Source organism: Ursus americanus, chromosome 1 (assembly GCF_024610735.1).
Source record: "Ursus americanus isolate L20-20 chromosome 1, mUrsAme1.1.p, whole genome shotgun sequence".
Lineage (NCBI taxonomy): Eukaryota > Metazoa > Chordata > Mammalia > Carnivora > Ursidae > Ursus > Ursus americanus.
This window is the reverse complement of record NC_142127.1, coordinates 104,972,791-104,986,764: the sequence shown is the minus strand read 5'-3', so window position 1 is coordinate 104,986,764 and position 13,974 is coordinate 104,972,791.

Sequence of the window (13,974 nt, the reverse complement as noted above, 5' to 3'; positions counted from 1 at the left end):
CACCTGGAGGAGTCCAATTCCTAGAGACAGAAAATAGTATGGGTGCCCGGGGCTGGGGAAGGGGAGAATGGGGAGCTGTTTAAAGGACACAGAGTTTCAGTCTGGGAAGATGATAAAGTTCTGGAGATAGACCAATGTACAACGGTGTGAATGTACTTAACACTACTGAACTGTACACTTTTAAAAGGTTTAGATTAAAAATAATAAAATAAAAAGTAGTAAAGTTCAGGGGCACCTGGGTGGCTCAGTCGGTTGAACGTCTGCCTTCAGCTCAGGTCGTGATCCCAGGGTCCAGGGATCGAGCCCCACAATGGGCACCCTGCTCAGCGGGCAGTCTGCTTCTCCCTCTGCCACTCCCCCTGCTTGTGCTCTCTCGCTCTCTCAAATAAATAACATCTTAAAAAAAAAAAGTAGTAGTAAAGTTTATTATGTATCTCTTACCACAACTGGGGGAAAAAAGGAAGCCTGACGCCACCCTCATCCCCACTGCAGAGGTCCAGATGCAGCTGGTCTGGGGTGTGGCCCGGGCCCCACGGGTTTTGAGACTCAGGTGATTCTAATGAGCACCGAGGCCTGGGAGCCCTGTCCCAACTGGCTTCAGCTGTGCTGCCTTCCCCACCCCCCCCAGGCATCAGTGCCTTTGCATCGAGGGGTTCGTGGCCCGAGCAGAGCACCACTCTGTGCCTAGGCCTGGCTCTGATACTGCCCTTGGAACCCTGTCTCTTCCTGAGAAAGACCCGAGGCCCCACTCCATGTGTGGCCTCCCACCCCTCCTCCTACCTGCCCACCGGTGGGGACTGTGCTGTCAATACCAACAGGAGCTGGACACGGCACTAAACGTCCTCCCTGAGCCTGAGGTTAGGAGGCTGCTGCTGTGCCCAGAATGCACAGCAGCAGAGATGGGCCTCGGACCCAGGGCTGTCACACCTCGCAGGTGCTCTCCTCGGGCCTCACCTCTCTCCAGGGTCCCACTTCTCTAGGTCCGTGAAGCCTCAAACACCCACCAATGAAAGGGTGCTCAGTGAATGCGGCGGCTGGAATGAATTCAGCTTGCATAGTCTACAAGCCACAACAGTTCACCATCGCAGCCCTGGGCACACTGGGCATGCCGACCCATGGACAGAGGGCTGGTGCCCTCAGGCAGAGTGGGAGCTGTCTCTGCCCCCCCGAGTCCCACCAGCACCCTCGCATTTTCCCACAACCATCAGTTCCTCCCACCCTAAAATCACCCACAGCCTCCTGCTGCCATCTGACAGCTCAGGCCGCCCCCACAGCAGCACACTCATCTATGTCCCCAGAAAACATGCCCAGTGTCCCCATACGATAACCTCCTTGAAGTCTAGCTCAATCTTCCTGGAGAACAGCTTGACATAGAAGGTTCCTAATCCTTGATCAGAAATACCTTTCCTAGGCATTTATTCTAAGACAGTAATCAGATGTGTGAGAGATTTTGCCACAGTGGTGCTCGTGAGGCATAATTTTTACAGCAAAAATGTCCAACAATAGCCTTCTGGCTCCGGAGGTCTGAGCCAGGGCCCCTCCCCCTGCCCCTGTCCCCTTCCCCTGCTGGGAACTAGAGACCTCCTCTGGAAACAGTACTGGTGTGCCTGGTGGCTAGAAGCCTGAGCCCCCCAGCTGCATGTAGTGAGGACCCCTGCCCCGGACTTGGGGTGCTGGCAGCTCGATCCCTACAGCACAGCTCTGGGAATGGTCAGTAGATCCCCACCCAACAGGGTGGAAGAGGGCAGCTTTCCTGGTACCGGGGCCCTTGGGCCTGCAACTGAGGTGTCTCCTCCCAGGAGTCGGGCCAGACCCCCCTCCTCCCACACCCCACCCCAGGTTGGGGACCCACCTTCCTTCTCTGCCCAGGCTGGGAGAGAAGCAAGGGTCAAAGCCAGAGGCAGTGTCCAAGCAGGCTTTCTCGCCCGGGCTGGGACAGGGAAGGACAGACAGAGAAGGGTGGTAAGTGGCCAGTGTAGCCCACAAACCTCCTCACACACCCTCCCTTTGTGGCCAGAGATGGCTGAGGACAGCCTGGACCCCTGCGCTGACCTACTGAGCTGTCAAAGTGTGTGTCCCCACAGGTGTCGATGAGACCAGGCACCCGCCAGTCTCTCCTTTCGACACCATGTGAGGCACCTGCTGTGCCCCCATCACAGGGAGGAGGAGAGTTCCAGGCCTGCAGCAGCAGGGAAGGCCTGTGCCTAAGCTGCAGGGGGTAGTGACTCAGACTCTTAGGGAATGACTCACCCGCTCCGGGGAGACCAACCTGCCCGCCTTGCCCCAGACCGAGCGGGGTCCTGAACACAGGACTCCCAGTTTTAAAACCCGAGTGAGTTGGGACCCTACCCCAGCCCTCAGATTGCTCCCCACCGGCCTGCCTCACACTGCCCCCCTCCCTCAAGCCACATCTAGAACCCAGTGTCTGCGCGCCGCAGGCCCTCCCGTCCCCACATCAGCCCCCCGGGGGACATGTTCCTCCTGGTGCCCAGATGCCTCCCGGTCAGCGCGAGCGGCTGGCACCTGGCCCTCTGCCAGCCTCCGCCCACACATCTGCCTCGGTTATCCGTTCGCACCTGCACATACAGCCCTGCGAGACCTGCGCTGTCTCCGCTGGCAGACGCGTGCGTTCCTCGAAAGCTGCCTCCAGTCGGGGGAATATTCTGAATCTCTCACAGGACTTGTTATTGAACAAATGGATAAAGCCATTCATCGACCAGAACTGACAAGGCTCCTTGTCCAGGCGCGGTGCCTGGTCCCGCGCGCAGGCCTGAGCCAACCTGGACCCTGTCCACAGAACCTATGGTCCAAGGCAGCGGGGTGCATGGTGGCTCCCCAGAAGGGTAAGCCCACCTTCTAACCCCTGAAACCTGTGAGTGGGATCTTGTTGGGAAAAGGGGTTTTGCAGATGTAATTAGGGTAATGATCTCAGGCACCCTGGACTCAGGCTAGGCCCTAAATCCAGTGACAGTTTTGTTGATAAGAGAAGGGCAGAGGAAGATTTGAGACTGAGACACACAGGGAGAAGCCCCGCAAGAAGAAGGCAGTGACTGGAGGATGTGGCCCCAGCAAAGGAAGCCGGGGACCACGGGGAGCAGGAAGAGACAGGAAGCACGTGCCCCTACAACCCCCCGGGAGAATACAGTCCGGCAGACACCTCGATCGATTTCAGTCCTCTGCCCTCTAAACTGTGCCAGAATACATTTCCATGTTTCAGCCAGCAAGTGCATGGTGACTTTTGGGGGCAGCCACAAGAAACCCATACAGCCAGTCACAAATCACCGGCTGAGCCAGGGCTGTGAGGGACAGAGCAGGGCTAGGGGCAGGGAGGCCTTGGCAGGAGTCAGAGAAGGATGTGAAGTTCACCACAAAGAGATGGGAAGCATCGGAGACCAGGGGACAGACAGATGGACGCTCCGGACCAAGAGACCCTGTGGGCCAGCTTACCCGGAGCCTGTCCCCATGTCGCAGGGAGGTCGTCGGGGCGCAGTGATGGGATCAGGTTTGGAAAGGGGCACGCTGTCTGCTGTGTGCGGGGAGAACAGGAGGAAAAGGATGCAGGACTCCAAGGAGACCCAGGGTGACCCCCTGCCATCCACACCAGCCCAGTTGGGGCCCAGAGGACAGGAAACACCGCCTTCCAGCGGCGTTGGGCACACAAAGTTTGTATTCATTCCTGTGAGAGGGCCAGACCCACAGAAGCTGGTTTCAGTCAAAGGGAGTCTTCAGGGGCACCTGGGTGGCTCAGTCAGCTGAGCGTCTGCCTTCGGCTCAGGTCATGATCCCAGGGTCCTGGGATTGAGCCTCACATCGGGCTCCCTGCTCAGTGGGGAGTCTGCGTCTCCCTCTGAAGCAACCCCTGCTTGTGCTCTCTCTCTCTCTCTCTCTTGCTCACTCTCTCTCAAAACTAAATCAATTTTAAAAAAAGTAGTCTTCAGTTTGGTTCAGGGAGAGCAGAGGCCTAGAAAGACCGGCTGCCCTGGATCCGGAAGCTTCTCTGAGGCTCACGGTGTCTGTTTTTGATGCCTCTCCGGTATGCGTGTGTCTCCGTCTCTACGTCCGCGTACCTCGAGGCGCTGTCTCTTTCTCTTTGTGTCTCCCTCTCTCCCTCTCTCTCCTCATCGATCACCAGCTGAACCAGAACTCGGGGAGGGGGGCCAGCAGGAAAGGCTTGTCTGTGCCTGAGGACCTCTGAGTTCAAAGGCTGGCCCACAGGCTGGTGCTGACAGTCACGGCGCTACGCGTGGCCTCCCCGTGGGGAGAACAGGGATGTCCAGGACGGGATGGTGTCCGTGCACCGCTGGAAGCTGGAGCTGCAAGTCTGGCCCTCGGTCTCATGCAGCTTCAGACTCGCTTTCCTCCGTGTGCAGCCTCCACTGAGACACTTCCCTCTGCGTGGCTTCACCACAGACCCTCGAGCACTCGCTCTGCAGCCGTGGGAGAAACCACCTCTCGGCCCGCACGCCGTGTCCGCGCCAGGGAGAGCTCTGAGTGCCCTGCCGTGGCCCTGTACCCCCCCGGGGGCCCCCACCAGAGCCTGACCGTTCCCCCAAAAGAACAAGGAGGACCAGGGAGAGGGCCAGAGATGCCCACACGGCCACACAGCTCCTCCCCGCCGTGTTGCTCGCAAGTGTGTGGCTTTGGTCACTTTTTCTCAGAAATCAATTTTTCTGCTGTTTGAAGACAAGATGAATGTATTTTATTTTCTCAAAGGTCACAGCCAGGAAACATAAGCCCCTCAAACCTTCAGTTGTCTTTATCCAGGTGACCCAGGGCCACCCCGGGACATTACCCCGCAGCAGTGGCCATACTGGGGTCAGGACCAAGGGTGCAAGCTGGTTGCTTCTGAATCCGTAAAGCAGCAGAAGAATGCCCTGGGTTACAATTCACACCGATCATTGTTCCTAGACGGGAACAAAGCCGGCCTTCATTCCTTATTTGGTGGCCCATTTGGTGAAGCACTTAAGAAGCGCCAGGCCAACATACACATATAGTGGTTTTAATTACATCCTGTGAATTTATTTTTCCAGAGAGAAATGGTTCTTGGGGAAATGTCCATAAAAGCAACGTTTAGCAGCCGTGTGATCGTGTGTGTGTGTATTTCCTGTAGGAAGTCTGTTGAGTTTAAGGCCCAGCTTTAGCACGACTTTTACAGAGTCAGGGGGACGGTGAGGGCTGCCCACAGCCCCGGGGGTGGGACGTTGTGGCCGGCCGTCATCGCCACCAGAGGAAGGCATGCTGGCTGAGGGTGGGACGGCGTCCGCGGACTCCAGCAAGCCTCGGGAGCTTGCAGGGTTCTGCTCACCCAGCTCAGCGGGCTGCTTCACACCTTTCTACAGACAATTCTAGCGGGTCAGTCTTACAAGGAAGGAATAGGATCCCAGACGCAAGGTCCGAGATGCAAGACAGAATGATGAGCAGATATTGGTAAATACTTGAATAAATTTGGACAGAACATGGCTACCTAAGCAAAAATAAAACAATAGCGAGCTAAAAAAAACAAGTAAAATTAAAAGACCAGATACTATAGCATATCAGTTGGGGTTGTGCTTGTGTTATTTGAAGAAAGCCAAACATACGGATTAATCATAGACTTTGTAAAGTGTTTAAAGGAGCTAAGGTAACGGTTAAAATAACAACCATAGTCTGGGCGGCCCAGTCAGTGAAGCGTCTGCCTTCGGCTCAGGTCATGATTCCAATGTCCTGGGATCGAGCCCCAGGTTGGGCTCCCTGCTCAGAGGGGAGCTGCTTCTCCCTCTCCCTCTGCTGCTCCCCCTGCTTGTGCTCTCTCTCTCTCTCAAATAAATAAAATCTTAAAAAAAAATAACAACCGCAGTTTAAAAGTTATAACTAGACATATCTAGGAAAACAGAATAAGAAAAATAGGATAAAAACCTTTCTTTTTTCCAAAACAAGGCAAAAAAACAAAAGGTGGGAAAAATAGAGCCCACGTTATAAGACAGGAGAGTATGTCCAAATGGAATAAACTCTCCAGAGGAAAACAGACGGCCTGACGGAATGTTTACGGGAGACACAACTAAACTATGACAATTCAGAGAGATTTAAGGGCCAAGGGTGAGCACATGTTCGAGGAGAAATCAACCCATCATCACAGTCGGCGGGAGGCTGTAAAATGCCTCTCTCGGGAAGCGAAGAGTCAAGTCGGAGAAGCACCCACCAGAGTATGACTTTGGAGAAGACGACCGACGGGCTTTGACGGAACTGCGTCCTCGATTCCTTTCACGATGACACAGAACACAGCAAAAGCAGCGCCGGCGAGGCTGTGGGGACGTTGGAACGCTGCGCACTGCTGGTGGGACCGCAAAAGGGTGCGGCTGCTGTGGAAAACAGAGCAGAGGTCCCGCAAACAAACAGTCACCGCACGATTCAGCAACTCCAACGCCGCGTGTGTCTCCGGAAGAACGGAAAGCAAGGACACACGCCGATGTCTGCACACCCATGTTCACAGCAGCATTATTTACAATAAGCCGAAGGGGGAGGGCCGCCTAGGTGTCCACTGATGGACGGAGAGTTCGACAAAACGTGGTCCATCCGCGCAAAGGAGTGTTTGTCCCATGGCGCCACGTGCTTGAAGCTGGCAGACGCTGTGCCCCGTGAGACAAGCCAGCCACGGAAGGCCGAGTACTCGTGCCTGCACCCGCAGGAGGGACCGAGAGCGGCCCCACGCACAGCACGGAGCAGGGGGGCGGGCGCCAGGGGCTGCGGGCGGGCTGGGGAGTCGGTGTCCAGGGGACGGGCGTGAGAAAGCTCTGGAGACGGACGGTGGTGAGGGCTGCCAGCAGGAGCGTAGTTAATGCCCCCCACTCTACACTTAAAAATGACGGAAATGTGCATTTTTTAAAAAGATTTTATTTATTTATTTGACAGAGACAGACACAGCCAGCGAGAGAGGGAACACAGCAGGGGGAGTGGGAGAGGAAGAAGCAGGCTCCCAGCAGAGGAGCCTGATGTGGGGCTCGATCCCAGGACTCCGGGATCACGCCCTGAGCCGAAGGCAGACGCCTAACGACTGAGCCACCCAGGCGCCCCTGAAATGTGCATTTTATGTGTATTTTACCACAATAAAGAAACAGGATGACATGTCAAATGTTGTTTGTTAAACCCTATAAAGTGAAAAATTGTGGGAAAGAAATATTTGGAGCGTTTATGAACTGGACTGTGTGTGAGGCTGTAAAGGCAGGGTCACGGGGCCAGAGGGTCAGGACCAGGCAGGGCACCTCCTGTCCCCCAGATGCAGCCAAACCGGAAGTCAAGAGCAGGAGGAACAGACTGGGGGGGGGGAGGGGGGAGGGGAGGTGTATTTGTCAACGGGCCAAAGAATAAATTACGATGGGATGAGAAAATATCTGCAACGGAACCGGATAAGGGCTCCATTCAATGAAACAGCACGCAGCCATTCCAGCTGCGGTGAAGAGAACACCTAGTAACAGGGAGAATGTAACAAATTGTTCACCGACAATAAGACGTCAGTGTTACACAGCGATAGAAACTATATAATCCCAATCCTGTAAATGTGTGCTTTTGCGTCTGCGTTGTATATGCATAAAAATAGGTGAGATTGCAAATAACGTGTTTTAAATCTGAGAACACAGACACACGGCCGCAGGGGCCTGCGGATGGTGGTTGGCTTCGGAAGGGGGGGATGAGCCATGTTTCTTTCCTTCTCGGCGCTGCTTTCTGACTGAGCAAGTGTTGAGCAGAAAGCTAGACCCACGAAGGTCTTTGAGACAGAAGCAGCAGTGAGTGGCTGTGGGGGGAAAGGACTGGAAACCACCACCCACCCACCCACCCTTTGATCCACTCCGTGCCGCTGCTGGCCAGATGCCCGCCACACAGGGCCAACAAAGGTATCGGTGGTCCGGGCAGGACATCGGAGACACCGCCCCTCCCCGGCCTCCCCAGGTGGCAGGACCCTGGGTAGGGGGCAGCCCGGATCTTCCCTGGAGTTGACGCGGCACGTTCTGCTCAGTCTGCAATGCCCCCCACCCCCTCCTATCGCCCCCAGTCCTCCGGCTCTTTCCGATTCTGGAGCCCCCAGGCGATGTGACCCCTAGGAGCACCTCGGCAGCCTGGAGCCCGCTCAGTCGAGGGGGAGGAGACCACATCCAAAGCCCTCGAATGTGTCTGTTCCAGAAAACGGAGCCTGAAGGAGCTGTGACCTCAAGGACAGGACAGGTGCAGCTGTGTTGTAAAGCCAGCAGCACGCTTTCCTTGGGGGCTTCCCGCAGCAGCCCCCCAGACCCAGCAACCTGGACTTTAGGGGCCCCGGAGGCTCAGGGGAAATGCCAGTTGAAGAACCAGTCACGGAAGGAGATGGTCTGGGAAGGGAGGAAAACCCCCACTCACAGAGGGAGATTTCCAGGGGCTGCCCTGACACGGGAGGGGCCCAGAACTACCAGGAGACCGTCCTGCCCCCAGATCCCCGTCAGCCCTGAGAGACCAAAGCCGGAGACCGTCTCCACCCCGATCCAGGGGAGGTGAATTATACAGATGAACAGTGATATAATACTTACATTTTTAAAACATATTATCGGTACAAAAGTGTGTACGTAGCACCGCTCGGAAATCACGCCCCGTGCTCGTCGCCATCCGTTCCACCCTCCCTCCGGGAAGGCTCCGGCTGACTTCTGCCGACTCCCACGCCCACGGCCAGCCTCAGGCCGCGATTCACGAGCGTGGCTCTGACGCGACTGTCGCCTAGTATTTTCATGTATTTAATGAGCGAGAGGAGGGTGAGGCCGCAAGGACCTGCGGACGGCGTCGCTCGCCCAGCCCTGCCGTGAGCCAGCTCCTTGCGGGACTGAACGGCGCTCACGGGGCCACGGCCGCGGCGCCTTCCCAGCTCGCGTGCGCTGTCGCCGGTGCCACCACCCTGCTTGCCGGTCTCCGCGGAGCCCAGACTCCGCCGTGGCCCAAAGCCAAGGGACCGGACCGTCCGCTGGGGGGAGACAAGCAGTCCATGTAGAAAGAGCCTCACAGGCTCAGATAAGCGTAAAATGTGAAAAGTGATGAATTTTCAGGATTGCCTGCCTTTGCGTTTACGGTACAGTCTCGCAACGTTCCCGAAGGGGAACACTCCGCGGTCCGAACAGCTCTGGGTGACCGGACTCAGGCGTCAGCGTCTCGGGGTTGGAGGGCGGCCCGGCGAGGACGGCAGGCGCCCCATGGCTGAGGGGGTCGTGAGGGGAGCCCCAGCCCACATGGTCCACCTGACCCCACGGACCCCCTTGCTCTTTACAAGCTGCGACCTTCCTCATCCCAGAGCTGAGGGATCCCGGCGTTCGGGCCACACGTGGCTGTTTGGGCAGGTGTAAAGTTGGGGACACACAGAAACGGCTTTGCAGGAGTGGAGCCAGGCCCGGGGCGCCGGGAAGGGGCTGCCAGAGCCAAGGCCACGGCCAGGGCTCGGATTTCACCACCATCGGAACCAGCTGCACGCTTAAAATCCGTGGCTGAGAAGTTTTTCTTTGAATGTTCTATTTTTAAATGCATCCCAGTGTTTGTATTGAAACTGCCCCAAGACACTTTCCTCCGGAGCCATAATCCCTGGAAAGGGAAAACCCGCGGGAGGAAGGCGGCCGTGCTCTGCGGGCCGGCGGGTCCCTGGGCGGCGGCAGAGTGAGGTCAGCTCTGAGGGGGGTCCAGCGCCCACACGATGGCCCCAGGCACTTGTGCCTTTGTGGGCCCTTCCTCCTCCCAGATAATTACAAATCATATTATGCAACCTTGTTGACATAAAGATGAATCTATTAATAGTATATAGTAAAACATCTACTCTGACCTAAAACTTAATTCCTTTTTCTGATTATAAAAGAAGTTAAAACACGCTCACGGGTCCTTAAAGTACTGGGGATGCCACTGACCCACCCAGATTAAGCGGCCGTGGTCCTCAGGTCTCGCCCGGGTGTGGGGTCTGGCGCTGGGGTGGGAGGGACCCCGACGCACGCTGTGATCTGTCGGAGCAGAGATGCCCGGCTAGGGCTGGGGGGGCCCTGCTGTGGCACCAGACAAAGCAAACGGATTTATAGCAAATCACTGCCTTGCACTTTCTTAGCTCTGTGCTCGCTCAGATGACTGATCAAACCAGCCCGACCGCAGGCAACCCCCTCCAGACGACTCCCCGGGGCCCTGGGGCCAGCCACATGCTCTGCAGCTCGGACCGGGCCCATTTACCCTGAAGGTGCCTGGGACTTAGAGCTGGCGGAGGCTGGTACCTTGCTCCTACAGCCTCGGTTTCTCATCCGTAAAGTGGGTAGAAGGCCTGACTCTCAGCCCTGGAGAGGCTCACGTGAGAAAGCGGGAGCAAAGGATCTTTGTAAACAGTCTCCCACCAGGAGGCTTCTTTTCCCCTGCAACCCCAAAAACCAGCAGAGGGGCATCCGGGACAGGGAATTTCAAGCCCTGACTGAGGCTCGAAGCGCTGAACACCTACAGGGCCAACCTAGGCCCCCAGCCAGTGCCGGGCACAGGTTCACAAAGCACGGCGTTGCCCCGGAGTTTAAATGACAATTTTGGGAAATCCCGGATCTCAAACAGGCCGCTTGTGAGCGAGGCAGAAAAACTCACAAATGCACTTGTCCCGATTGATATCTGCTCCAAGAGAGGCACAACCGTCCACAACTGCCTGCAATGTTCCCCCGGTTTCCCAGGGCCATGACGAAGGCCCCTGAGAGGCAGTGTCTGTTCAGGGGAGAATGAGGACAGGCCCCTCCAGGCAAACTGTGAGCAGTGAGAGGGGCCTTCAGGGGGCAGCAACCACAGCCAGGCTCAGCCTACACGGGGCTCCTGAAGCTCGAGCCCAAGTACATGAGAGGGTTAGCATGCTGGGTCAGCAGCTAGGGCAATAAGGGGCTGGGGTGGAGACCTGGGATGGTGGGGTGGGTGATTCTTTATGGGGGTAGGCAAGGCCTGGTAGTAGCCGCGGGGGCATCCAGTGGAATTCTCAGCAGCATCCCAGAGAAGTGGTCAACCAGTTCTCCTTGCACACCTTCTGTGATGGGGAACTCACTATCTACCTGGACCATCCACACCATCTTGGAACCATTCTGTATGAATGGAGACTTCTTCCTTATTCAGACCCGAAGTCTATCACTCCATATTTCCCACCCATGGTCAGTCCTACGACCCCAGAGCACAGGTTCCTCCTCCACCCACCACACCTTGTATTTGGAGACAATGGTCATGTCTCTGCTTCAGCTTTTTCCTGGGTCAGAAAAATATTCCCGTTTTTAATTTTGAGAAGTACTTCCAAGACACCCTTTAAAAGCACTGAACAATTTATGCCATCACATCCTCAACCACACCATGTATTAATATAACCTGACTTCTGCCAGTTGAAAACTGTGCCCACGTGATATTAACACGGATCCTGAATAACAGCCAGTGCTTGTGCAGAGCGCACTGTGCACCGATCACTGATCTTTGTACTTTACAATCAGTGACGCATCTATCCTCTGACAATAAACCATAAAGTCAGCACCACGTGGAGCAACCCAATCAAATACAGGGGAAAGTGAGGCAAGAAGTTTCGGCCACTTGCCCAAAGTCACAAGCTAGTACACGCGCCGGCCACAGGCGGAGGGCAGGTAACTCTCTCCTCTCTGGATTCCAGACTCCCGGCCACGCTGTTTCTCCACCGTAAGGTGAAACACTGTCCTCACGTGCTTCTCCGTCATCAGCACCTTCTACGGACTGACTGTATCTCTCTTCCATCATCCAACTGGGCCCTAAGTATTTTTATTATTAAATGTCTCTGTCTACTGTGAATATTATCTCTGCTAGAGATGTTGCAAATATTTCTCCCAGTATGCCATCTGTTGTTGTTGTTTTTTTTAATGTTTGCTTGGCTAGAAATGTTTAATTTTTATGAGCCAAGAGTTAATTTTATTTTTCATCATGGCTTCTGGAAATTATGTCTTTTTTAGGAAGTTCTTCTTCACCCCAAAACCTACTTATCACTTACCATGCTCTCTTCTAGGTGCTTTGCTCCTATATATTGTTACCTCCCACAAAATAAAACTATAACAAATAACATAAATTATTATACTTTATTAGTATTAGTATATCAATAAATAATAAAAATATTAGTATATCAATAAATAATAAAAATATATCTACAAATATGATAAATACAAAGTGGCCTTCAATCACTCTAGCAATCTCGTATTTTTCAAGTTCTTTAATTTTGGGGGAACTTGTTTTTGTATGTGGTATGAGGCAAGAATATAACTTTATTTTTGCCATATGGATGACCATATGCTCCAATACCATTTATTTGGACAAAGCTTCTGCTTTGAAATACCATGTTTATCAGACACTAAATTCCCAGATGTATGCATCTTATCAGAAGTTGATTAATGCTGTTTCATTAATTTATATTCTTTTTTTTCTTAAGATTTTATTTATTTATTTGAGAGAGAGAGTGAGCACAAGCAGGCAGAGGGGCAGAGGGAGAAGCAGACTCCCCGCCGAGCAGGGAGCCCCACAAGGGGCTCGATCCTGGGACCTCGAGATCATGACCTGAACCGAAGGCAGATGCTTCACTGACTGAGCCACCCAGGCACCCCAGAAAGGTAAGTCTCTTAAAAAAAAAAAAATCATTTTTACATGTAACACTGTCACCAGGGTGTCCTGCTGGGCTCTGGGGGGACCCTGGACCAGCAGGCGGGGGCACAGGGCAGCCAGGCCTCACGTCCTCAACCCCTCCCAAGGTCGAAGCACCGGCTTCATCAGAGAACACCAGGGGGGGGGGGTTCCACCACTGCACAGCCCATCACATCCCGACTGTGGCGAAGCCTGGACACCCGCGCGCCCTCACGGTTCTTCCTGGCATCCTTCGCCGAGTCCAGGCTGGCCCACCGTCATGTTCCCGAGTCCTGTGTCAGTTCGTCAGTGTCAGGGGCCTGGCACTCATTCACACCCGCCGTCAATTACAGACCCACCTCCCCAGCTTCCTCCAATCATTGGGAAAGACGTCCGAGAGGACAGGCCCACCAGGAGCCCCCTTCGGGCAACACCAGTTCACCTTTACAGCAAGGTCCTTCCACCTGTGAGGAACGCAGGCACATTCCCACATCTGTCCACAGGGAGCAGAAACCTCGTCAGACGTCCAAGGCCTCGACAGCACCTCCCCTGCCCCAGCTTACTAACTTCACGGTGGACCCTGCTGCTGCCCACGCTGGCGCTCAGCGGGCACCCGGGGCCCTCGCTGCCCCCTGCAGGCCACACACCACCACGCACGGCAGGTTTCACGTAGGAAGAGGGGGCACATCTGCTGTCCAAACCAGGACATGGCTGAGGGTGGCAGAGGGATGCTGTTCAAAGTTCCACCTTATGAAAAGCCAGAGCGGCAAGTGTCCTGAACACATCAGGACACGACCGCCCCAGCACCCCCGGAGCCCAGGCAGGGACAGTACGTACGTGCCACATGTGTCCACACTAGCACCGACCAGGAAGCGAGACCCGTACACGCTAGCTGGTGTCGTCCAGTAAGATACGGGCTTTGACGAAGGTTTTGAAGGGGAAACTTAAATGCTCAAGGATCTGAGAGGGCGCGGGGACGGCAGCGTCACAAAGCTTATCCTCAGACCTGCCGGGAGGTGAGGGCACCGCGGAGGCCAGCAGGGGCGCTGGGAAGGCCCAGTGTGCAGGCCCTCCTATCCCATGCCCTCCCGACGGGCTGGCGGGCGGCGCTGGCGGCTCGGCCCGAAGAGCGGTGGGCGTTGGGACCACGCTCGCTTACAAAGCCCCGACCCCTCCCTGCCTAACAGGGCACAGCCTCCTTGTGATTTATGGACTTCACTGTTTGAACCCCATTTTTCTTACCAGGAAGACCCACTTGCTTGGTTTAAGAAGCTGATCATCGATCTGGAACTTGGCTCTAAATATGGACTGAAAAAGTTACAGTTTAAAAACCCTTTAAATTTCTTCTCACTGGCCGAAAAAAAAAGTCCT